The sequence below is a fragment of the Notamacropus eugenii genome, chromosome 7 (genome assembly GCF_028372415.1).
Source record: "Notamacropus eugenii isolate mMacEug1 chromosome 7, mMacEug1.pri_v2, whole genome shotgun sequence".
NCBI classification, from domain to species: domain Eukaryota; kingdom Metazoa; phylum Chordata; class Mammalia; order Diprotodontia; family Macropodidae; genus Notamacropus; species Notamacropus eugenii.
Window position 1 is genome coordinate 228897 of NC_092878.1, and position 23544 is coordinate 252440.

A 23544-nucleotide genomic window follows, 5' to 3' on the forward strand; every position below is an offset into this window, starting at 1 on the left:
AGGAAAAATAAATATTGAAACACTCTACAGATCACCTCCTGAAAGAGATTCAAAAAGAGAAACTCTTAGGAATATTATAGCCAAATTCCAGAGTTCCCAGTACAACGAGAAAATATTGCAAGCAGCTAGAAGCAATTCAAGTATTGTGGAAATAGAATCAGGATAATACAGGACCTGACAGTTTCTACATGAAAGTATCGAAGGGCTTGGAATATGATTTTCCAGAAGTCAAAATAACTTGAACTAAAACCAATAATCACCTATCCAGCAAAGCTGAGTATAATACTTCAGGGGAAAAAAGGTCATTCAGTGAAATAGAGGACTTTCATGCATTCTTGACGAAAAGATCAGAACTGAACAGAAAATTTGACTTTGAAACAGAAAAATCAAGAGAAGCATGAAAAGGAAAACAGGAAAGACAAATCATACAGGACTTTCTAAAGTTGAACTATTTACAATTCTACATAGAAAAATAATATTTGTAACTCTTGACACTTTTCTCAGTATTTGGGTACTTGGAGGGATTATACAGATGCACACACACACACACACACAGAGCACAGGGTGAGTTGAATGAGAAAAGATGATACATTAAAAAATTATATTGAGGGGTGAGAGGAATATATTGGGAGGAGAAATGAAGAAATGGAATGAGGCAAATTTTTTTCATACAGGAGGGAAGAAAAAGCTTTTTCAGTGGAGAAGAAAAAGGAGGAGCTGAGAGGGGGAAAAGGAAGCTTACTCTCTTCACAGTTGGCTTAAGGATGGGAAAATATGCTCACTCAGCTTGATAAGAAAGTGTATCTTGCACTACAGAAGGGAAGGGAAGAAGGGGACAAGTGGGGTGAGAGAGATGACAGAAGGGAGGGTAAATAGGAGAAGAGAGTAATCAGAAGTAAACACTTTTGGGAAGGGACAAGGTCCAAAGAGAGAATAGAATAAATGAGGGGCAGGATAGGATGGAGGGAAATATAATTAGTCTTACACAACATAACTATTATGGAAATCTTTTGCAAGGCTACACATATACAGCCTATATTGAATTGCTTGCCTTCTCAGTGACAATGGGTGGGAAGGGAGGAAGGGACAGAAGTGGGAATTCAAAGTATTAGGAATGAATGTTGAGAATTGTTTTTGCATACAAGTGGGAAATAAGAAAAGCAGGTAATGGGGTACAGAAATCTATCTTGCCCTGCAAGAAAAGAGAGATGAAGGGGATAAGGGAAGATAGAGGTATGATAGAAGGGAGGGCATATTGTGGGAAGGGGTAATCGGAATGCAAGGTATTATGGTGTGGGGGGAAGGGAGAGGTAGGGAGAAAATTTGGAACTCAAAATTTTGTGGAAATGAATGTTGAAAACTAAAAATAAATGAATAAACATAAAACTAAGAGAAATGGTGTCCAGGTACTTTTGAAGAGACAACCTCTGGCAGAGGCTGAGAACCAAAGCAGAGTAATTCCTCTACTCCCTCACCCCTCTCCAACGAACCCTCTATGACTCCCAGCCATGTCCTCCCATGCCATTACCATTGTCGACGAAGACCACACATTTCATAATCCATTGTCTTTATTTTAAGTCCATCTGTTGCTCAAGCAGCGACCTCCAGGTTCTGTCTTGGCAACATTGGAATCTGTGCCAGTCTAGAAATACCAGCATCCACAGTGTGAGGAACACCAGTCCAGCCAAGCCCATTTAAATGAAATAGTTGGAGGAATCCTGGGGAGTGAACCCTAGAGGGACAGACAAGACTGCTCAGATCCATGAGTATAGCTTACTGAGTATAGGGGAAACTGGGAGGCTGGCTATATAAATCTAAAGGTATAGGCAGCTGGCAGAAGGAGAGGATTCCTGACTGTGTTTGAATTTTATTAAAGGAGAAAATCAAATACCATGATATTTTTTTAAATATTGGGTACTAGAAAGCATTCCAAGCTCCCAAAACAGTTGTGGGCTAGGATACCTGGCTATAGGAGGGATTGTAAGGGACAAGAAGTGCTAGAGGTTAAGATGCCTAGATACCAAAACAGGACAAAGGCAAGGTGTCTGTGGAACAGGATATGTGGCTTCATGAAGTGGTAAGAAGGATGGCATTTAAGTTCTCGGTGCCACTCACCTGACCAGCTGATGAGCAAAGGGTCACTCTTCTGACACAGGAGGTGATATGGTGGCAGCACCTGGAGGTGCCAGACAGAGGGGCCCTGAATGGCAAAAGTCAGCCCAGGGATGTTCAGAGCTGAGGGACTGAAAGGGGTCCTAGGAAGCTCACAGGATAAAGAATAAAGCTCCTTCCTCCCAACTGGCCATAGTAGTGCAGGCTTACATTGGTGCCTGCCACTAGTTGGAGAAGGAAGGGAGATTTAGGTCCCCTCCACCCCTGCCTCTCTCTCTCTTTAACCCTCCAGCTCTGTCACTCAACCCCAAATTATTTGATTTTCCTTTCCTCCTCAATATCTTCATGTCCCAATGCAGGGTGATAGAAAAGGTCTGACGTAGGAATCGAAAGACCGAGGCTCCAGTCCCAGCTCTGTTCCTGACCTACTGGGTGACCTCAGACAAATGACTTTCCCTCTCTTGGGACACAAGTTCTTCATCATGAAACAAGTGGCTTAGACTGGATCTCTGTAGCACCTTCCAGCTGGAACATCCATGTATGTTTCTGCCTTGGTCTCTGACTCCTTCATTGTCTTGATGTTTCTCTGAGTCTCAGTTTACGCATTAAGGAATGACAGAGTTGGCTTCCATCTCTAAGCGTCATTAGAGCTCTCAAGTTCTCACATTTTAAGTAGTGACAGGAGTCACTGTGAATATGAAATCACTGCCTTCCCATCAGAGCCCCTCCAAATACTGGAAAACCACAACCACTGTCACTCTGCCCCACTACAGTCTCCACAGGTCTCTTCTATATCCTAAATATCACCTCTTCTGATCTTGGTTTCCAATACTATCCCCACTCTGGTCACCCTCTTTGGGACACAGCTCAGCTTGTCCGTGACCATGCTCATGTCCACGTGGAACTAAAAGTCCAGGCTTCTTGATCCTGGGGCAAGTCAGACCTCTTCCCTCCTCCACTCCTACATGTGCCCCCTCCCCCAAATCAACACCTTCCTCTGCATATGGTTGGATTAAGGCAGAGACTCAGTTTTCTTCTTGATGAGATAGAAATATGATCCAACTCTGTATTCTTACTAGGCTCCTGCATCACTGTTTTGGGACAGCCCTCTGTCATGAAGGGATCCTTCCTGGGATGAGGGAGGGTTTCCCATATTGATCCTTGCTTTCTATGACTGAAGCCACAGCACCATACTTCCCCAGGAGAGGGGTGGCTGTCAATGAGCTAAGTACTTTCCAGGTCCTACCTGATGTCTAGGGAGAGGCCCCTGGGCAGATAGAGACTTTAAACAACTCTTTCTTGAGCTCCAATGCTGAGAACACATGGAGACCCATGAGAATCAGTTCATTTACAAGCTTTATTGGCAAGTTCAGGAGAGGGATGCCAAGAGAACGGGAAGAGGGCGCCATTTCTAACTCAGTCACACACACTAATGCAGAGGATAAATCACAGGAGCAGCACTGCATGGGGAGCACAAAGATCTGGATTCATTCTACAGGAAGGGGGTGCTGGGTGGGTTCTCCAGGGGAAGATGTGTTCCTGTGTAACAGTAAGCACCCCAACACACACAGGGGGACCTGCTATCAGAGGTTTTTACATCTGCATTCATAAAAGAAAAGGCAACTTTTACAGGGTTAACAATCACTTTAGTCCAGCACATGTGTCATCCACCTAGTTCAGGGGAGTCAGTACACTGACTGCTTCCTGGGACACCTGTAAGGGGACATACGGCTCTGGGGGCAAATGGGGGAAGTTCCGTAGCCTAGTGCTTGGGGGCTGGGGGACTTTGTCCTTGGATCCAGGGCCTGGGAATGATGAGCAGGAAGAAGCAGGCTGGCTGCCAGAGGTCTGCAGTCACTGCCAGCATCCAAGGGCTGAGGGAAGGGCAGCTCTGTGGTTCAAGGAAGGGCAGCCCTGAGGCTCACTGAGGACCCAGAGGATGGAGCTCCTCCCAGTGCCCAGGAGCTCACTCAGAGACGTCCTGGTGACCTAAGCTCCTGAAAAGCTAAACAACCCAACACGAACAAAGCTGTGATCTCACATCTGGTGTAGTCACTGATGCTCTGCCCAAAGTCGACAGGAACCAGTCATAGCTCTGATTTTTCTGCAATTTTATGTATTTTATTTTGAATTTGTGAAATAAAATAATATTTTCCATAACATAGTAGAAGAAAAAGAGATTGTCCATGAAACTGCAGATCTGTTATGTACAACGTGCTATTCCCTAGTAAATATATAATAAAGTTACCATGTAATTTTTTTTCTTTTTTTCTTCCCCTCCCCCTCCCTAGATACCATTAGACACATGTGTGTGTGTGTGTGTGTGTGTGTGTGTGTGTGTGTGTGTGTGTATAAAATCATTCTATGGATGCTTCTACTTATCCGTTCTTTCTCTGGATGCATACAGCTCCTTCCTTCACAGATCCTTTGGAGTTCATCTGGGTACTTACAGTAGTCAAAATGACTTAGTCACTCAAAGTTGTTCTTAAAACAGTATTGCTGACAGTGCACGTGACATTCTCTAGGTTCTGCCCATTTCGCTCCTCATCATTTCCTGCAAGTCTTTCCATGTTTTCATCATGTCTTATAGCACAGTAGGATTTTATAACTTGTTCAGCCAATCCCCAATCCATGGGTATCCCCATGATTTCCAGTTTGTTGCTGCCACAGATAGAGTGGCTATAAATATTTTAGAACATTTACACTTTTCCTTTTTCCCCAATCATCTTTGCAAATAGGCCGAGTAGTGGTATTGCTGGGTCAAAAGGCACAGGCAGTTTATTAACTCTTATCAATGAATTGGTTACTAGTTACTATCTCTCATGCATATGTGTGTATTCATAGGTACGGGTGTATGTGTACACACACTCATATGTACAAAAAGTGCCTAAATACAGTTGTATTTCCCTCATCATTCTTATATAACCTAGATCTTAAATTTTTTGTCTCATCTGGTGAAATTTTTAATAAACGTCTTCTCAGAACACTAGTGTGATCTTTGAAAATTTAATAGTCAAAGGAATGATTACATTTCAATTAGAAGTTAGTCAAAATAAAGATGCATTTTTCCCATCCAAGTTCACAGACCCCATGAAAACTCTCCTCAGATTGCACAGGAGTCAGTATACACAGTTTATCTGATATAGATAAATGTAACTTCTACTTTGAAACTGAAGTCACTGGAACCTTCCCTGGGTATCCCAAACTAACTTCTCTGAACACCCATGACTGACCTAGCCTGGACTTCATAGGCTGCATTGCAACATTATCAAGCAGATTTTATTTTCATAGACAATCCTAGAGCTCAGAGGAATGGATTTGGGAATTGGAGCCAGGCAGCCTGGCAGCCTTGACTGAGTCTCCTATGGGCTAGATGTTGTCCTAAGCAGCTGGACTGAGAGCCTCGAGGCCCCTTCAGACTCACACTGATGAGCCTGGGAAGTCCCCAAGCTCACCAGGAGGTCTGGAGGCTTCAAGGGATGGTTTGTCGGAGGATGGCACTTCCTCCCCTCCCTGCCCCCCTCCCCCCGCCCCCCAGGAATTAGGACTTGAAAGCAGTAATAACACCACTCATTTCTATAATAAGCCTTGCTAAGTGCTTTTTAAACATCTCACTTGATCTTCACACACACCCCACCCTGGATGGGGGTATTATGACCCACTCCACCCTGATTCCTGAGGTCAGAGGTTAAGTGACCTGCTCGTGGTCACAAAACTATTAAGTGTCTGAGATGGGATTTGAACTCAGACTTTCCTGCCTCTAAGTCAGAGACTCCACTGACTGAGTCACCTTGAAATTCAGACCCACTTTCTGCTGCAAACAAAGAAAGTGAGTCCCCATGGAAGACTTATCATCTCTTCTGTCTCTCTTGTCCTCAGGACAAAAATACTGCTTTTATATCTCTGATGAAAATGACAAAACAGAAAAATGGACCTCTCTGAAGGTCGCTGCTGAGGGGAAGACAGCCTATGGGCAGGAGGCGCATAGGTTAGTGACCCATCTGGGCATAGCTCCAGTCCCAGGAGGAGTGTGCAGCCCAGGCTCTTTGTGAAGCCCTGAAACAAGTCCCAATAGAACAAGTCAAAGACAGATGACTGCCCCCTCACCATGTACAATATACAGTCCCCTCCAGGCTCCTTCTCCTCTGGGCCCAGCCCCTACCTGCACTCAGACTCAGCAGAATATAATAAAAGTCTTCTCAGGCATCTCCAAACTTTCATTTCTTCTCCCCCTGAAAATATTGAATATAAAATTTTGGAATAATCTCTTTGTTCTCTCTGAAGCAAACTCAGAGAGTGCCTCTTCCTATGCCAACAAAAGCCAGGGCTGATAACATTCCTTAAGAGACTTTTAACCTGACACTTTTTCTGAACAATGAGACGTTTTCTATATCTTAATATTTTGTGGACATATACTATGTTATGGCATGTTAATGGTAAAGAAAACACAGACTTTTTGGGTCGTAATTTCAATTGAAACTTTATCAAACTGTTATCTTATTGTATTTACAACCTATGCAATTAACAAATTCCTTTCTAATAGCCTAGTTAATCACTCATGGACACCATAAATCTGAAGGACACAGAACACATTTTTTTGTTCTAAAACAGATTTAAGGCTGGCTGTGTCAGGTATCTGGTAGGTGGAATCCATGTACATGTTACTTTAAGGGGAATAAGAATGAATTAATTAATTAATTAATAAAATGTATGCATTTAGCCTGTTGCCTCTACTTTAACCAAACTTTCAGGTCAACACCCCTGGCCAGAACATCTCCACATCGTCATCCTGTCCCCCACAATTCCCCAGCAAATATGAAGTTCAGCTGAGATTGTGGAGAAAAGCTGCAGACTGCAGAGCAGTGATTCATCAGGCTGTTTTGGTGGTCAGACAGAGACCCCAGAGGTCAGGGCAGCCTCAGATGTGAACCAGACTCGTTCCCAAAAGAGACAGAGAGAGAGGAGGGAGGGAGGCCTTGGAGAACAGGGTGAGGGCCCTAATGAGGCTGCTCTGGGCTTGGGCCAGTAGAGACCAGGGATGATCTCAGGGGCCAGTACAGGGGAGAGAGGCCAGGGGTCAACAGGACCAACCCAGGGACTGCAGACTGGTTTTCTGTCTCAGGTCCATGCAGGCAATTCTCTCAAGCTGCAGAAGGAAAGACAGATTCAGGGGGATCCTCCAAGGGCCCTCTGGCCTCCAGCCTCTCACCATCCTGAAGGACCTGCCTCACCATCCAACCCATCTTCAGCCCAACCTCCCACAGACCCTCCTCTTTACTTGGCCCCATCTCTCCTTCCAGGCCCCCAGAGTTTCACCTTTGGCTGTGAGAGGGATATCTGACCGCTGTGCACTGTCATTTCCTGGAGACAAAGGAGGGAAACAATCCAGTCAGGGACGAGCATTCCAGAACCAGGGTATGGGAAGGGAAGGGGACACCAAGGGAAGGCTACTGGGCTAGGCCTCTCCTCTGCCTTCTCATTGCTCAGGTCCCAGAGCACCATGGGCTGGCCCCTTCTTTCTACCCTCCAGGTCTACCCTTCACTTACCTGCAGCCTGAACATAATCACCTCCTTTTCCACGTGGAAAAGAAAATAAATTTCCAGTGCGGAATCCAGGAGAGGAAACCACACTAGGGTCTCAGAAGTTCAAAAATTTGCCTTGGAGACACAAGAAATAACCAGGACTTCACCCCCATGCCCCACACCACTCCAACCTCTAGATCCAAGAGGAAGACAGAAAAGGCCCCTAAATGGGTACTTCCTCCCCTAGGCCTACCTCCATGGGTTGCCAGGGCTGGTCTACATCCCCCAGCTGGGGAGACACTCAGGCCCTTGGGCAGAGGTCCCCATGTTCATGTCTGAGCTAAGGCTGAAGCAGATTCCCCACTCAGGCAGCCTGTTACACCCTTGCCAGGCATCCTCCAGAGACATGACTTCTAGTTATAGATATGTTCATCTACACTGTTAGGGCCAGTCTGACCATCCCTTAGATGAAAAGGAGAGGAGTTAAGGACAGAAAGACAAGCTGCTAGGTCAGGGGAAGCCAGGATCTCTATGGTGTCTGCTCCCCAAGTACCCCTCCCAGTCCTGTCTACCTGAATTCTTCTTTCTCCACATCCCAACTCCAGCAATGACTGCAATGAGGAGGAGAAGGCCGGCAACAATGGCCCCCACAATATGCCAGGTGGATGAGGACTCTGGCTCTGAAATGGAAAACACAAGTGAGAGGCCCTGATCCCTGTCTGGCCTGAGAGTCACTAACCCCTCCCTGACACCTACCTCTTAACTCCCCCTCTCTCTGGTCCTGTGGGTTGGGGGGTGGCCTTTCCCAGGCCCTCCTCACTGTTCTTACCCCATTGCAGGGTGAGGGGCTCAGACAGCCCCTCGTGCTGAACTCGGCAGCTGTATCTCCCTTCCTGACCCGAGGTCACATCCACACCTGCCCACTTCTGGAAGGTGCCATCTCCTGCAGGCCTGGTATCAATGAACTCTGTGTCCTGGGGCTGTTCCTCCCCATCCCTCAGCCAAGTCAGGGAGATCTCCTTGGGGTAAAAGTCCTGGGCCCGGCACCTCAGGGTCACCTCCCCATGGGGGTCAGTGTGGCGGGTCACTCTGGCAGAGGGTGGGTCTGGAGGCAAAGGTCAGAGGCATTTCCAGGCTCCCCTTCCCCCTTCCCCTCCAAGGGCACACGAACAGGTGGGGGCGGAAAGAACACCCCACAATCTGAGCCATGTGGTACAAGGATTTCTGGGGGTGGGGAGCCCAGGGCTGGGCCTGAGAAGTGGCTGAGAAGGATGGGTTGGGGGCCTTAAGCATACTTGGATGGGTCTGCAGTCAAGCATTTCCGGGCTCCCCTTCCCTCCTCCCCTCTAGGGGTTAGAGTTATGGGGAAGGGGAACCACCCCACAATATGCCCTGGGGTACAAGTGGTCCCTGGAGGGTCGGGAGTCCGGGGCTGACAGGAGGTGGAGAAGGGCGGTCCCAGAGGCCTCGAGTGCCGCACACACTGGGACGGGCCCCATCTTACCTGTCCTCATCAGCACTTCCTTCCCCATCTCCAGGTACTTCCTCAGCCACAGCACGCACTCCTCCTCCAGGTAGGCTTTCCTTCTCTCCGCGATGCTCCAGTCCGCCTCCCACTTGCGCTTGGTGCTCACGGCGGGGGGCACGGCCGCCGTCCAGGTGAGGGTCTCAGTGTCCAGGGCGATGTAGTCCCGCCCGTCGTAGGCGAATTGGAGAAACCCGCGCTGGAAGCGGAGCTCGGGGGATACCTCGCAGCCGGACATGAGCTGGATGGTGTGGACACCTGCCCGGCCCGGCCTCGGGTTAGTGTGGCCGGACCTGGCTGACCCTGGCCCGCCCCCCTGACACCCTGAGGGGGCTCCTGCCCCCCATCCCCAGGGGGACAAGGGGCGGGCCCCGCTCCCCGCCCCCGTCACGCACCGCCCACGCTCTGGTTGAAGTAGCCGCGCAGGGTCTCCAGGCCCCCTCGGTAAATCTGTGCGTTCCCCCTGGAGGTCCGCGTCTCCTCTTCCCAGTACCCCGGCTCCTCCTGCCCCACCCGCTCCATCCACGCCGCCCGCGGCTCCATCCTTTGACCCGGGCTGTCGGAGTCAAAGCGCACGAACTGCTGATCGTCCACGTAGCCCACGGAGAGGAACCGCGGCTCCCCGAGCCCGGGCCCGGTCACGGCGGTGTGGAAATATCTCATGGAGTGAGGGCCTGGGACGTGGGGACGGGGCGGGTCACGGCGGGGGTGCCTAGACCCGACCCCCCCGGCCCAGGGTGACCCTGGAGCACGCCACGCGCGGGAGCGACCCTTGACCTCGTGTCCTAAGCCCGCCCTCCTGAGATGCCTCTCCCCCCCACCCTCGGTATCCCCGCCTTTTACCCCGCCGCCCAGGCTGGCACAGCGCGCCCCGCCCTCCAGGCCTCAGCGCTCTGAGATCAGCACCACGCGGTCTGGACAACAGCCCAGGGAAGTCCCAGCGCACCTGCTCCCAGACGCTGCCTCCTTCTCCCTGCCCCCACCTCTAGTCCGGGTCCGGGGTCTCTCACACTGCTCCCCTCGGCCCCCCACCTTGTGTCCTCACCTGCCCCTCCCCGATCCTCCGGGAAGCTCCTTAACCAAACTGTCCCTGGGTCTGTCCTCGCCCTTGGGGGACCCCGGACAGCTCTGTTCCTTCTTTCTGCCCCCAGGACTGTGGCCCCCATTCTCCCTCCCCATGACCTCCCACCCCCTACGGATCCACTCACCCCCCAAACTAAGGGGCCGACACGAAGACACCCCCATCCCAAAGCCTCACTAAGGGGCGGCGGGCTCGGGGGTCCAGGCTGATTCCGGCTTCTCCCTCTCAGACCCGCCCGGACCGCACTGACATGAAGGAGGAGGGTCCGAGGGAACGCTCCCTGGGCTGGGGTCCGAGGAGCTTCGTGTAGGGACCCCCATCCCAGTCCCACGCTGTGTCCAGTCTCTCCTTACCTGCCCAGGTGTCCGGCAGGGTCAGTGACCCCAACAGAAGGAGAGAGCACAGGGAGCGCTCCATGGTGGCAGGAACGGGAGCCCAACCTCACCTAGACCTGTGGGCGTGGGGTTTACAAAGGGACGGATCCCTCACTTCCTGGCTTCCCGGAGGATCTGCCGCCAAAAGAGGGTGGGAGACAACAAAAGTCAGTGCTGACTGGGCAGAAGGAGCCCGCGCAGGTTGGGACACCAAAACTGAATCTGACCCCGAGGCGGTCTCTTATTCCCAAACGGCCTCTGATTCTGTGGAGCAGCCCAGGCTCCCTCCCTCCCATCGTCACTCCAGGAGCGCCCGGCTCTTGTGCTCCCGGCTTGAACCAGAGAAAAAGAAGGGCTAGAGTCCACCCTCCCCTCCAGCCCTCCTCAGTGCGACCCTTTCCCTTCCTTAGAAGTTGGGGAGAAAATGTCCCCAGCCCAGACTGAGGGGGTCTGAGGACTGAAGAAATCTGCAGGCTGATGAGACCAGGGGCTGCCCCTCACATTTAACGACCTCCATCCCAGCTGTGACTTGGGCAAGTCTTGTAACCTCCCCAGGCCCTGTAGATAAACAAGCCAGGACCCAAGAATGCAGAGGAAATCAGAGTCCAGTAAATGGAATTGGGAATCCGAGTAAAAGAGGGGCAGGGATATGGCCCAGTGGATAGAGCCAAGGGCCTGTAGTCAGGAAGAACTGACTTCCAATCCAGGCTTCAGACACTTACTAGCTGTATGACCCTGGGCAAGTCCCTTAACCCTATTTGCTTCAGTTTCCCCATCTGCAAAATGATCTGGAGAAGGAAAGGGCAAGCCACTCCAATTTCTTTGATTAGAAAACCCCAAAAGAGGTCACAGTGAGTCAGACGCAACTCAGTAACAAAAAGGAAAGGGCTTAATTATTAAAGTGGAGAGGAGTGCCATTTCAGCCTAAGGCTGGTCTGAAGTGCCTGAAATATGAAGGTGTGAATGCCTAGCAACCTTTTTTTTTTCTGAAACAATGAACCTGGGCACATTTGGTAGGATTTTCCCTCTTTCTTGTCTCATCCCCTCACCTGGGAAACCATGAAACTAAAGATTTCATGGAGAGGATCAAGCTTCCCCTGGAGAGGATCTTAGAGATAATCTCATTTATTTTCCAGATTGGAAAACCAATTGGAAGACCAATAGTGCACACTTACATAGCCTTGAACACCCAGCTCTGGTTTCTTCTCTTTACCAAACGTAGTAGCCATAACATTGAGTCTAGTCCGGAACCTCATCCTAGTTTTGAGGAAATCCACACATCTCCTTTCCTACCATCAGCAATTCTATTGACTCCTTTTTCTGTTTGGGATCCAAAGAATTGTTTCCTCGTATTTCAGCACTCTGTTATTGTCATGCACAAAATTTGGCAAGATTATTTTCCCATGACTTTCTCTTATTATGGCTTCGAGACCTGTTTTCAGATCGTTTATAGTTGCCAGGACTTCAGAAATGTTCGTATCCTCTCAGCACTCATCTGTGGGCAATGGTTCTTGGTTCATACTGGTGTCTCTGTCGGGGTATAAAGGACTTGTTTGGGTCAGATCTGATGTATCCATTTGACATATGTGCTACTAACAATTTTTCATTCTTGATCTTCATTTATTTTAGTGAAAGCTTTTAGATTTTATGTGGTTAAGATTATCTATTTTTTAAAAATAATATTTTGGATTAAGAATGCTCCTTGACACAGTTGTAGAAGCTAAATGAATGGATTTTCTTCTGATTTTTTCACTCAACAAAAACTCTACTTACCCTGCTCAGCCTTCTTGAATTGAGAGATAAAGGAAAACAAAATCTCTGTTATAAACTTGTATACTCAAGGGCAGCATTTCAGCATTGTTCATATGGCTCCTCCCCCCCAAAAAAATGAATGTATATATGTATAAAATTCTGCAATCTGAATCTTTCATCTCCATCAGAAAGTGGGGAGCCTCTCTCATCCCTTGCCCTCTGCAGTCCCTCCTTTGATCCGTTCAAATGAGATTGCTGTTCTGTTCAGATTCTTCCCCCACCAGACCCTCCTCTGTTGCACAGACTTCTGCTTCATCTGGTTTATGTGAGATCCTTGTTTCTCACCTTCTGGAATGTTCTCCGCTGTCTGCATCTTGGTAAGTCTTTCTTTCTGGATGCTTGCAGTATTTTTTTCTTTGACCTTAAGCTCTGGATTTGGGCTAGGAGGATCCTGGGAGTTTTACTTGGGGTTCTTTTCAGAGATGGGTTCTTTTGGGGTTCTTTTTATTTCCATGTTGACCTCTAGTTCTAAAGACATCCAGTGGTATTTTTTTTAATGTTTCCTTGAATTAAGATTTAGGGCCATGCTTTTCATGACTCTTAAATTCTCTCTTCTTAATACAGTTTTCAGGACAATAAGTTTTCTTTACATTTTCTTCTGTTTTTCAGTCTTTTGATTTCATTTGGATCTTCCTCATTGTGTCATGGAGTCATTGGATAATGTTTGGTCCATTCTAGTTTTCCTTACATTTGTTCTTTGGACAGGGTTCTGCTGCTCTTGTCGCAAGCTTGAGAAGATTGAGATGAATCCTGTATCATTTCTTATTGATCCTATATACAATTTATTGATTTGGTTCTGAAACTATTTTTGTCCTATAATTGCCTGAGTTATGATTCTTTGTCTCTAAACTTGGTTCAGAGTTCAGCTGGTCTGTAATATGTTAAGCTGAAAACTCCTCCTCTCCTGCTCAAGGAATTTTGCTAACCTTGAGAAAAGGATGAGAAAGCAAGGGGATTTGAGTCTGACATCTTTACAACACCAAGCTGTCCTTCACAAATGTCTAGTTTGCTGTCCCAATGTCTGCACCGCTATCCTGCACCTGGACTCAGGCCGTGAGCACCTTTTAGTCTCACAGGAGGAGAAGGAGGGTTGTGGGTCTCCCCCATTACCAAACTTTCAATCAATCACGTTGTTCCCTGGCCTCACCACTGAAACTAGGCCTTAATCCCACAGTGTCACCTACCCTGTTCTGCTCTTTCTTCTGTTCTCCCAAAAACCCACAGAAGGGGAAGTATTCTTTTGCTCCAGACCTCTGGCATAAATGGAGGCAAGTTGTTGACTCATTTATTAATAGGTAGCATTCCCTGCTAATAAATATTATCTTGCTCAGAGATTTACCTCGGTTGACCCTTTTATTAAAATTCAGTTGTGACAAGCCCTTTATTCCACTTCTGCTTCTTTCTTCTCTAGCTGCTGTTTAAATTCCAGTTCTTTCCTCAGTGAAAAATATTATTGCTAATTTCTTTTTACTCTTCTAACTATTTGCTCTCTTCCAGAAGTCCTAGTTGAATTATGCCTGCTCTGTGCTTTTCTATGAGGCTTTGTGTGTTGAAGTTTTGAAGTCATTTTCTTCTTCTGGGTTTGTGTCTTCAGCATCCCTGTCCCCAAGGTAAAATGGGTGGTGGGATCCTTTCTTGTCTGCGTATTCTCTCAGTCTCCTTCCTGGCCATGGACTTGATATCAGGGCCAGGCTCTCTCCACATTCTGAAGGGCATGTCCAGAATAACCTTGTTGCTGCTTTCTTGAGGTTTTGAGCTGTATGTTATTCCAAGATCTCAAGGAAAGCTCACTCCAGGGACCTGTAAGTGTTCAGTGTTCCCAGGATGGTCTGATTCCCTATCCACCACTCTGCCATCACAGATCTGCAAATTCCTGAACCATGTTTAAGTCTGAGCAATACATCTGTGGGCTGGGCCCATGTGGAGATTACTGATGGATTCAGTCACTATAAGCCAGCTGGAAAGCTATGCTCCTAGAAAGTGACAGAATTTTAGAGTCCCCTTTCATCTAAGACTCCTTCCATGGCTATTTTTCTGTAGGCTTCAGACTGGATTGGAAGAGATCTGAGATCCCTCTGTGCTCCTGGGATTGGAACCACAAGCTGCTGCTTGCCTTGAATGTATTCCCTGCTTAAGACCCAGCCTAGGTCCTGGCACTTGCCCCTCACCCAGGATCTGCCTCTTCTAGGGGGAGATCCCCTCAGTCTGCTTAGATGTCTAACCCCAAGTTGAGCAATAAGAAATAGGGCTTTCCATACACACCTGTTCCTACCCCTTTTTGCTCGATCTGGGACCCCTTCTTGGACTGATGAACAGTCTTTCCTTGAGGTGACATGCTCAGCTACACCTGTCCTAGCTGGACTCCTTCCACAGCATGCATTTAGGATATGGTTAAGGTTAAGACCTAGGGTCCACAGAACCCTATCTGTCTGGAACAATGACTCTCTATGTGGTTTCTTGGATTTCCCACCCAGCATTCAGGCTGGGCCATGTTCTACATCTGCTTTTAGAAGGTATAGAGGTGCCAATGTGTATGTTCTCTTTCCTTCCCCTCCATCTTTCTTCCTAGGTCTTTTAATCAGTGATTTTTATGGCCAGGTACAGTCTCCATTTTGAGTGCAATGTAGTAGGAGGTGGAAGCTGAGAGTCTTACCGCGACTGATCCCAAATGACTTTCCATTTTTCTCTGCAGTGCTTGTCTAAAAGGGGAAGCCTTCACTTGTCCATTTGTGGCAGTGAGTTTAGCCAATGCTGGTCCACTGCTTTCAGTCGCTTTAGCTTTTCATATCTAGTTTGGGCCCCTTCTTCTTGTATGAAATGATGGGTAGAAAAATGAGTAGAACCTCAAGAACATATACAGTGTATATTATGACTGTTGTCCTTCATTCTAGAAGAGGACCAAAATGACATCTCTATATTAGAGTCAAGTCACAGTGTGTCCAGGTGTGGCTGATCAGACCAGTACAAGCTTGGAAGGCTCGACCACAGGCTGGGCACCAATAGGCCATGTAAGCGTTTGGGGTGGATTCTCTAAATTTGCACATCTCCCTTTTCTTTTGAGCTATTTCAGTTCTGCTTTGTTGGTAAAGCACAGCCCCTTCTCTGATGTGGGGGTGCCATGTGGTCCTGTGCCAATGTTTCCTATGTCATACAATCAATTCCAGAGTTCTTCAGAGAGACTTTGAGAGTGTCCTTGTATCACTTCTTCTGACCCCCATGTGATCCCTTCCCCTATGTGAGTTCTCCATAAAAAAGTCTTTTGGGCAAGCACATATTTGGCATTTAAATAATGTGGCCAGCCCTTCATAGTTGGAATCTCTGCAGTAGAGTTTGAATGCTTTACACTTAATGTGAGAAATGACCTCAGTGCCTGGTACTAATCCTGCCAGGTGATCTTCAGAATCTTCCTAAGACAATTCAGATGTAAGCGATTCAGTTTCCTGGCACGGCACTGGTAGGCCAGCACACAACAATGAGGTCAGCACAGTGGCTCTGTAGACCTTCAGTTTGATAGTCTCTTCTCTCTCTTCTCTCCCATACTTTCCTTTGGAGACTCTTAAACATTGAACTAGCTCTGACAATGCATGCATTCACCTCATTGTCATTGTGTACATCCCCGGAAAGTATACTACCAAGGTAAGTGAACTTATCAACAGTATTCCAAACTCCTACACTTGCCATAACTTGGTGCTGACTGATGGAGCACCTGTGTTTTCTAGGTGTTAATTGTTAGGCCAAAATGAACACAAGCACCAGAAAATTGATTCCTACATTGTTACATCTCAGTTTCAGAGGCTGAATTTAGTGCATAGTCATCTGTGCACAAAAATGTCTTGAACCAACTCTCCCTCCACTTTAATTTTGGCTTGTTGTCTTTTCACGTTAGATAGTTTACCATCAGTACTATCGGTAGCTGACCTTGATGCCATGCTTGCCCTCATGGATAGCCTTTGACAACATGGCTGAAAACATCATGCTAAAAAGCATGGGAGCAAGCACATAGCCTTGTTTCACTCAATTGGTTACTGGTAAAGCACGAGAACATTGTCAGTTATCTAGAACCTGGGAAAATATGATGTTACACAATTGACATACAGTACTATTGAACTTTCCCAGGCAACCAAATTTTGATTTAATTTTCCATAAGCACTTGTGACTGACAGATGGACAAGTGTTGTGTACAGACCTCTGTTCTCCTCCTGGCATTTCTCTTTCAGTTGTTGGGCAGCAAACACCACATAGAGGCCCTTTCTGAAGCCACAATGGATCTCTGGTAGATGCCCATCTTCCAGGTCAAGGATCAGCCTATTAAGGAGGACTCTGGCAAGAATATCACCACCAATGAATAAGAGAGAGACCTCCCTGTGATTGTCACAGGACAGTCTCTTTCCTTTACCTTTATAGAGATGGACAATGTAAATGTCCTTTGATTCCTAGGAGATAACCACCTCTTGCCATATAACCCAGAAAATTTCAGTCAGCTTTTGTAAATCTCAGCTGGAATAGAATCAGCACCAAGTGCTTTGCCACACAAAAGGAGCTGAACACAATGGTAATAAAAACCTCTTCTTCAAAGAGAAGAGAAGTTCCAGACCTCAAACTCTATCATAACGCAGCAATCCTCCAAACCATCTAGTATTGGTTAAAAAATAGAAAAATTGGTGGGAGGCTAGACAGGAATCAGAAACAATGGAACTCAATAGGCCAGTGTGTGATAAAGGGAAAACATAAATTATCTAGAAAAATGCTCTTTGTTTCAATAAAAAACCTGCTGGGAAAACACATTACACAGTATTCTATGACACATTCTAAACAGATAAGCAATCTTAATACTACAGGACCTACTTCAAAAAATTAATAATAATAAATAAATAATAACACTTACATAGTGTTTACTATGTTCTAGGCACTGGGCTGAGGACTTTACAATTATGTTCTCAACGGATTCCTACAACAACCCTGAGAGACAGGTGGTGTCATTATCATCACAGATGAGGAATCAGAAGCAAACAGATTAGGTGAGTTGGTTGGTTGTTGTCCTTCGTCTTCGAAGAGGACCAAAATGACATCCCTGTGATAAAATGCCTTTTGATTCATGCAGAAATTGAATTTAAGTGAGGCAGAGTTGCATAAAGTTATCAGCCTCACTGTCTCCTCCAGAGTCATCACAGCAAAGTGGCAGGACAGAGTCAAGATGGTTGGTGATGGCTCTGAATGCAGTGAATGACCTTGACGTCTTCAGTGTCTAACCAAGCTCTAAGCCCTCCACATCGCATGCCTCAACTACCTTCATGGCCATTGGAATACGTTGTTCTCATCCACCCATTCCACCAAAGGAAGTCTTCACATGCTTGGGGTAGACATCCCCCTAATTCACCAATGGATTTGAGACCCCTTTTTTCTCCTCAACCTGGTTTGGCCTGTGTGCTGAAAGAGTTTCCTGGGTTGTGGCTGCTGTGCATGCTGCAGCTTCTTGGAGCCACAGGTGAGTTAGGCAGAACAGGTGGACACCAAAGGTGGAAAGAGCCCCAAGAAGGGCTCAGCAGCCATCACACCAAAAGTACTGGTGCTCCCTGAACACACCCTACACCCCCATAAGGTGAGTAGATCATATACCTATCACAGCTTTGAGTAGGGAATGTGTTTTTTAACCAAAGATAGAGGGACTTTTAAAAGATAAAATACAAATTTTTGACTACATGAAACTAAAAAGCTTATCTACAGACAACATTAATGCATCTAGAATAAGAAAGGAAGCGGTCAGATGGGGGGGAGGGATCTTTGTATCAAATTTCTCTGATAAGGGTTTGGTATCCAAGACATACAAACTCAAAGAATATACCACCAATTCTCAAGAAAAGAATTGACGCAAAACCTCATGAAATGCTCCAAATCACTGAGCCAGCTGTTCAACAACTGGGTTTATACTCTGAGTTCAAATCTCGCCTCAGACATTTCTTAGCTATGTGACCCTGGGCATGTTATTTCCTCACTTTCTGCCTCAGTTTCCTCATCTGTAAAATGGGGATCTTAACAGCATCTACCTCACAGGGTTCTTGTGAGAATCAAATGAGACAACACTTGGAAAGTCCTTAGCATGTGCCTGGCACCTAGTAGGCGTTTAATAAATGCAAGAGGAAAAGGACCCATATGTTCAGTTAAACTTGTCATAGTTCTTTTTATGGAACCCTCAAACTGGGTACTAAAACCTTGTCTTCCTGTTGCAAAATGGTTATGAACCAAAGTGTGCCAATGTGCCAGCATATTGTTGCCCCTGCTGCTGTTCAGGCATCGAAGTAGGTCCAACTCTTTGTGACCCCACTTGAGATTTTCTTGGCAAAGACTCTGGAGCAGTTTGTCATTTCCTTCTCTACCTCATTTTGCAGATGAGAAAACCAAGGAGAAGAGGAGAGGAGAGATACAAAGAGAGTCAGACAGAGTAGCTCCAGCTGGTTAAAATTAAAAGCATTCCTGAACACTAGGTTTTAGAAAAAGAAAATGGAAAATCCTGATGCAGGATCCAGTGGATCATCACTAAAATACCAAATGTGTGTGTGTGTGCAGTTACATGCACCCACGTGCATGTACCAGGAAATCTTAAAATCTTAAAAAAAATTATTCTGTTGGACAAATTCCCACTTGCAGTAAAGACAGTACATCAAAGACTGAGTAGCTAACTTGATAAATGGATCTATGGGTAGATCTGAAGACCTCATCTCAGAAGAGACTTGAGATCCAGCTTTGTTGGTTAGTAAGAAGGGTATCAGACTGGAATTATACCCATGAATTATCCATCAAATATTTGATACCTAAGACTCAGAATATTTTTATGATTCAGGATGAAAGCCCCCTTCTACAGTGAGGAGAAGAGGAGCAATTCTGCCCCAGCCCCACTTAACTTTAGTCTGACAGTTGAATCCCACCCCCATTAATAATGACATGAAAGGAAATCAGAGATAACGAGAAAAAATAGAGTCCCTGGGGATGCCACAGATTAGTTAGAAAACAACACTCTGATCCCCCCAGGAAGTCCATTCAGCCATGTTGAAGGGTGCATGCCCCAGGAATGAAGGGAAATATGGATATGTCAACTTCTCCCCACATGGAGGTAGCAAGCAGGGCAGCCTCGGTGCTTTCCCACATGAAACTCACCTGGCATCTTCTCACCAGTCAGGAGTTGTATCTCACAACAGACATGCGACATGATGGGACCGTCTGTCAGCAGGCAGCCAAAGCCATGTGGGGTGAAAGGGGATTCTTAGGTGCAGGGATACCTTTTCTTTTTGTATGTCCATCTCTCACCTCCAGTCTTATATTGGGAAGATCAGGAACCAAGAAATGATGGAATGCCACCTGGTGTACAAAGGACAGTGCTGTGTGTGTGTGTGTGTGTGTGTGTGTGTGTGTGTGTGTGTGTGTGTTTACATATACGGAGAGGTTAAACCAAAAGTATCTGTAGGTCCTAGCATGTGCAGGCGTGCATGCACACATACACACACACACACACACACACAACCCTACCTCCCTGACCTCCTCAGACCACAAACACAGGGCAGGTCACAATCCTCTTTAAACCCTATGTCCTCAACCTGTACCCATGGGTTTTGCTTTGGCCAGTTCACAGCTGATCATGTTTAGATCAAAGTGAAGGCATTTTAATGAAAGAGTGAGACAAATGAAGTCATCCCATCACACACACACACACACACACACACACACACACACCTGGCAATGAGCCTCAACACACTTTCGTACACACACACACTGTAGGCAATGAACGAGTGAACATTCATGAAGATTCTGGGCAGGAAACCTTCTCATTTGGAGCCAAGTGACTGGGACACCAGAGTGGAGAAAGGGGCATAGTCAGTTCTGCTCTAACACTCATTCTGAGGATGTAAATTTGTTCCAGTGTGACTGAAAAAGAATGACTGAACACACTTGAATTTTGTGTTTGCTTATGTGAACACTTTCATTTCAGAGAAACTGAGAAGACAGAACCACTTCCCAACAACTCCCAAGCTGCAGTCTTCATTCTGATGCCCACATCCATAAGCCAACTTTGGGACTTTGTAAGGGCAAAACACCACCATTTTGGGGCCATTTGAAGCTGACAGCTGAGGAAGGCTGATCTGCCTCTCCCCCTTAGCCACCTTTCACAATGGCCTGGAGCTGTGGTCCACTGAGACCACCCGCCCACCAGAACAACTCCAAGCCATCTGGGGCTTGTGTGTCCTTGGGAATAGGCTGAGTAGCAGCCCTCAGCCACTATTTACTACAATGTTTGAGCATTTCATAGCCATTTAAATGCCTAAGACTGCACTACCACCTTCCTTTGGTTTCAACCTTTTTTTTTTTTTTTTAGTGTCATTGATACAGATTTAGTGTTGTGATCCTGCCCTCATTTTCCCATCACCTTTGTGACTTTTACTGTGTGTTTTTGTGCAGCCAGTGATTTTTAGGAACAAATGTGTCCTATTCCAGAAGAACAGACTGAACAGGGAGATTGACTTGGGTTTCGATCCTGTAAAATTGTGGCCATCTGTAAGTGATGTCCCCCTTCTCCTCTGCAGGAACTGCTGCCAGTCAAGCATGATTCTCTACATCCAGTTGTCCATTCTGGCCTTCACTGCCTTCATCAGGTTTTATACTCCAATATAGCTGTTCCTCAATCCAGGTCTTTGCAGAGTTATCTGATGTCCTGGACAATTCATCCACTAAGGGTATAACCGAGGTGGCAGCTCTCTTCCCAGATCTCAGCAACCCGCGTTATTTACCAGGTCCCCCATCAAGGAGAAACTCCTTCTCTTCTGGTCTACTCTGTAAACCGGCTCTAAGCAGGACCTTTTGACCCCCAGCTCTAGACCTGCTTAGTCAAGGGAAACCTGCATCACAGCCCCCACTGAAGGAAGTTGATTCTGTGAGCCCAGCAGAAGGGGAGGGTCTTCAGTCTTCCCAGCGTGCCACCTCAGTTGTGAAACCATCTTCAGTCTCTGCAGTCAGAAGGCATGAAGTTTCCTCTCTCTCTTCTGCCAGGCTTCCATGCTGAGCTTCATGGCTAATGGGACATCAGGAAAACTCCATTCCCCTTGGGCTTGCTTGTCTGAGAAGGCTGGGAAAACTCCATTCCCCTTGGGCTTGCTTGTCTGAGAAGACTGGAGGTTCTAAGCTGAACTCAGGTATCTCAGAATTCTTTTCCTAAGTGAATCTCAACTTTTTATTGGAAAAAGCAACTGAGACCCTCTGCTGTGTCCTGTGCATCTATCCATCCAAAGTCAACAAACTGATGACAACAAACCAATTTCCACTCTTCGATGGAATCACCTAGAGGAAATCCATCGCCCCAGGGCTCTTCCATTGGCAGTAGAGTCACTGGCACCCACTGAGAGCCTTTGTGTTCCACTAAAGGTGGCAGAGGAGCCCAATACCCCCAAATCCATTTCGGAAGTGATGTAACAGGGAACTCAAGAGGACAGGGCTTAAGAACACCCAAAAGAAAGAGCCATAAGCTCCTCCGTGCATCCCAGGCACACAGAGAGCAGTGGCAGCTCTAGTAAAAGGTCTGAAGCCTGTGCTCTGTGAGCAAGGGTGTGTCAGGGCACACGAACCCACATGAAGGCCAGTACTGGAAGTAGGCTGGAACAATACCCAACTGACTTCTTCCTTTGCGGGCTTATTCCAGCTGTCAAGAGCATGGCACATTTCAGAATCCAAGAGATGTCAGGTGGTGTCCAGGTCCCTGGAGCATCCCAGCTCAGAGCACTCACAGGCCCTTTAATAGCTGAGTGGGAATTTCTGGAGCCTCAGGGGACTGAAGAAGTGGGGGCTATAAGTCATGTTGGACAAGCAAAGAGCAAAAAGAGACCCGACCACAAGAAGAGATCAGCAGGCAGACTGCATTAGGCATAAAGGTATCATAGACAGTGAAATTATGTGAACTCAGTACACAGGTGCTGGCTGGCTTAGCAGCTAAGTATTTAAAGATAAAAGCTAATCAGAAACATGGGGAGAAGCAATGAGTAAATCTATAATGGATGTGGACCTCCTTTTGTGGAGCGCAGGTAAGGCATCTCCAGGGAACCTTGTGGTTGTCGTTGTTGTGTTTGTCTTTCTTTTTGAAGAGGACCATGATATCAAGATGATGATATGACTTGCAGTTGTCTTTGCAGCCTGGAGCTCCATTGCTGGCTGAGCACCATCCCTTCCCTCCAACCGAACCCACCACACCTATTTTTAATGTTTCATCTCAAAAGAGATTTTTTAGCCTTCCCCTTAATCCTCTGGCACTTGTGAGGCAGAGGGAGGCAAACCCTCACTGGTCTACCCATCCATGGGTTATGGGTTTATCCCAGCAGGATCCCATCTTCCCCAGCCATGTCTTCTAATGTATTCTCCTGTTCGGCCCCAGGGGTTAGGGACCCACAAGTGACCGTGATAACATTCACTGATGTACAAGTGTAGGCCCTCCAACTGTCAAAGAGAACCTCATCCCAGTCTGCAGTAAACAACCAAATAATGGCTAACATGTATTAAGCACCTACTGTATGCCATGCACTGGGCTAAGTACTTTACAATTCTAGTCTCATTTGGTCCTTACAGCCACCCTGCAAGGGACATGCTATTATGATGTCCATTTTACAGAGGAGGAAACCAAGGCAAATAGAGGTGAACACACTTGCTAGTAAGTAATGTCTGAGGTTGGATTTGAACTCAGGTCTTCCAGACTCCAGGCCTAGTGTTGTATACACTGTGATGCCTCCTAGCAGCCCTGAATTCCATCCCTTTCAACACACAATTCTTACACAATCCAAAGCCTAGATAATAACACAACACACATTGTATAGCACTTAATGTTCACATACACCAATGGTGTTCTCATGTTCTGCATTTAAGCCTGTACAAAAAAAGCACCTGCATATAAAGACAATCACACTGCAAACATGTAAGTCCAAATTTTCTGGTAATAAGCTGTGGCTTCCTATATCACCTTCCTAGCTACACATAAATAATTGGTGTTGTGTAGTCTCCTTGGTCATCATTTGTCCATTTTTCTGGGAATAACCCAAATAGACAGGCCCTGCCCCAGTCCCCTGACCTTGGGGGCAGTCCTCTGGTGG

The 23544-nt window shown here is 46.8% G+C and overlaps 1 pseudogene; it reads right to left on the bottom strand.

Moving 5' to 3' along the window:
• Positions 1-6576: 6576 nt before the first annotated feature.
• LOC140514220 (BOLA class I histocompatibility antigen, alpha chain BL3-7-like) lies at positions 6577-9832 on the bottom strand (annotated as a pseudogene).
• Between the last annotated feature and the right edge of the window lie 13712 nt (positions 9833-23544).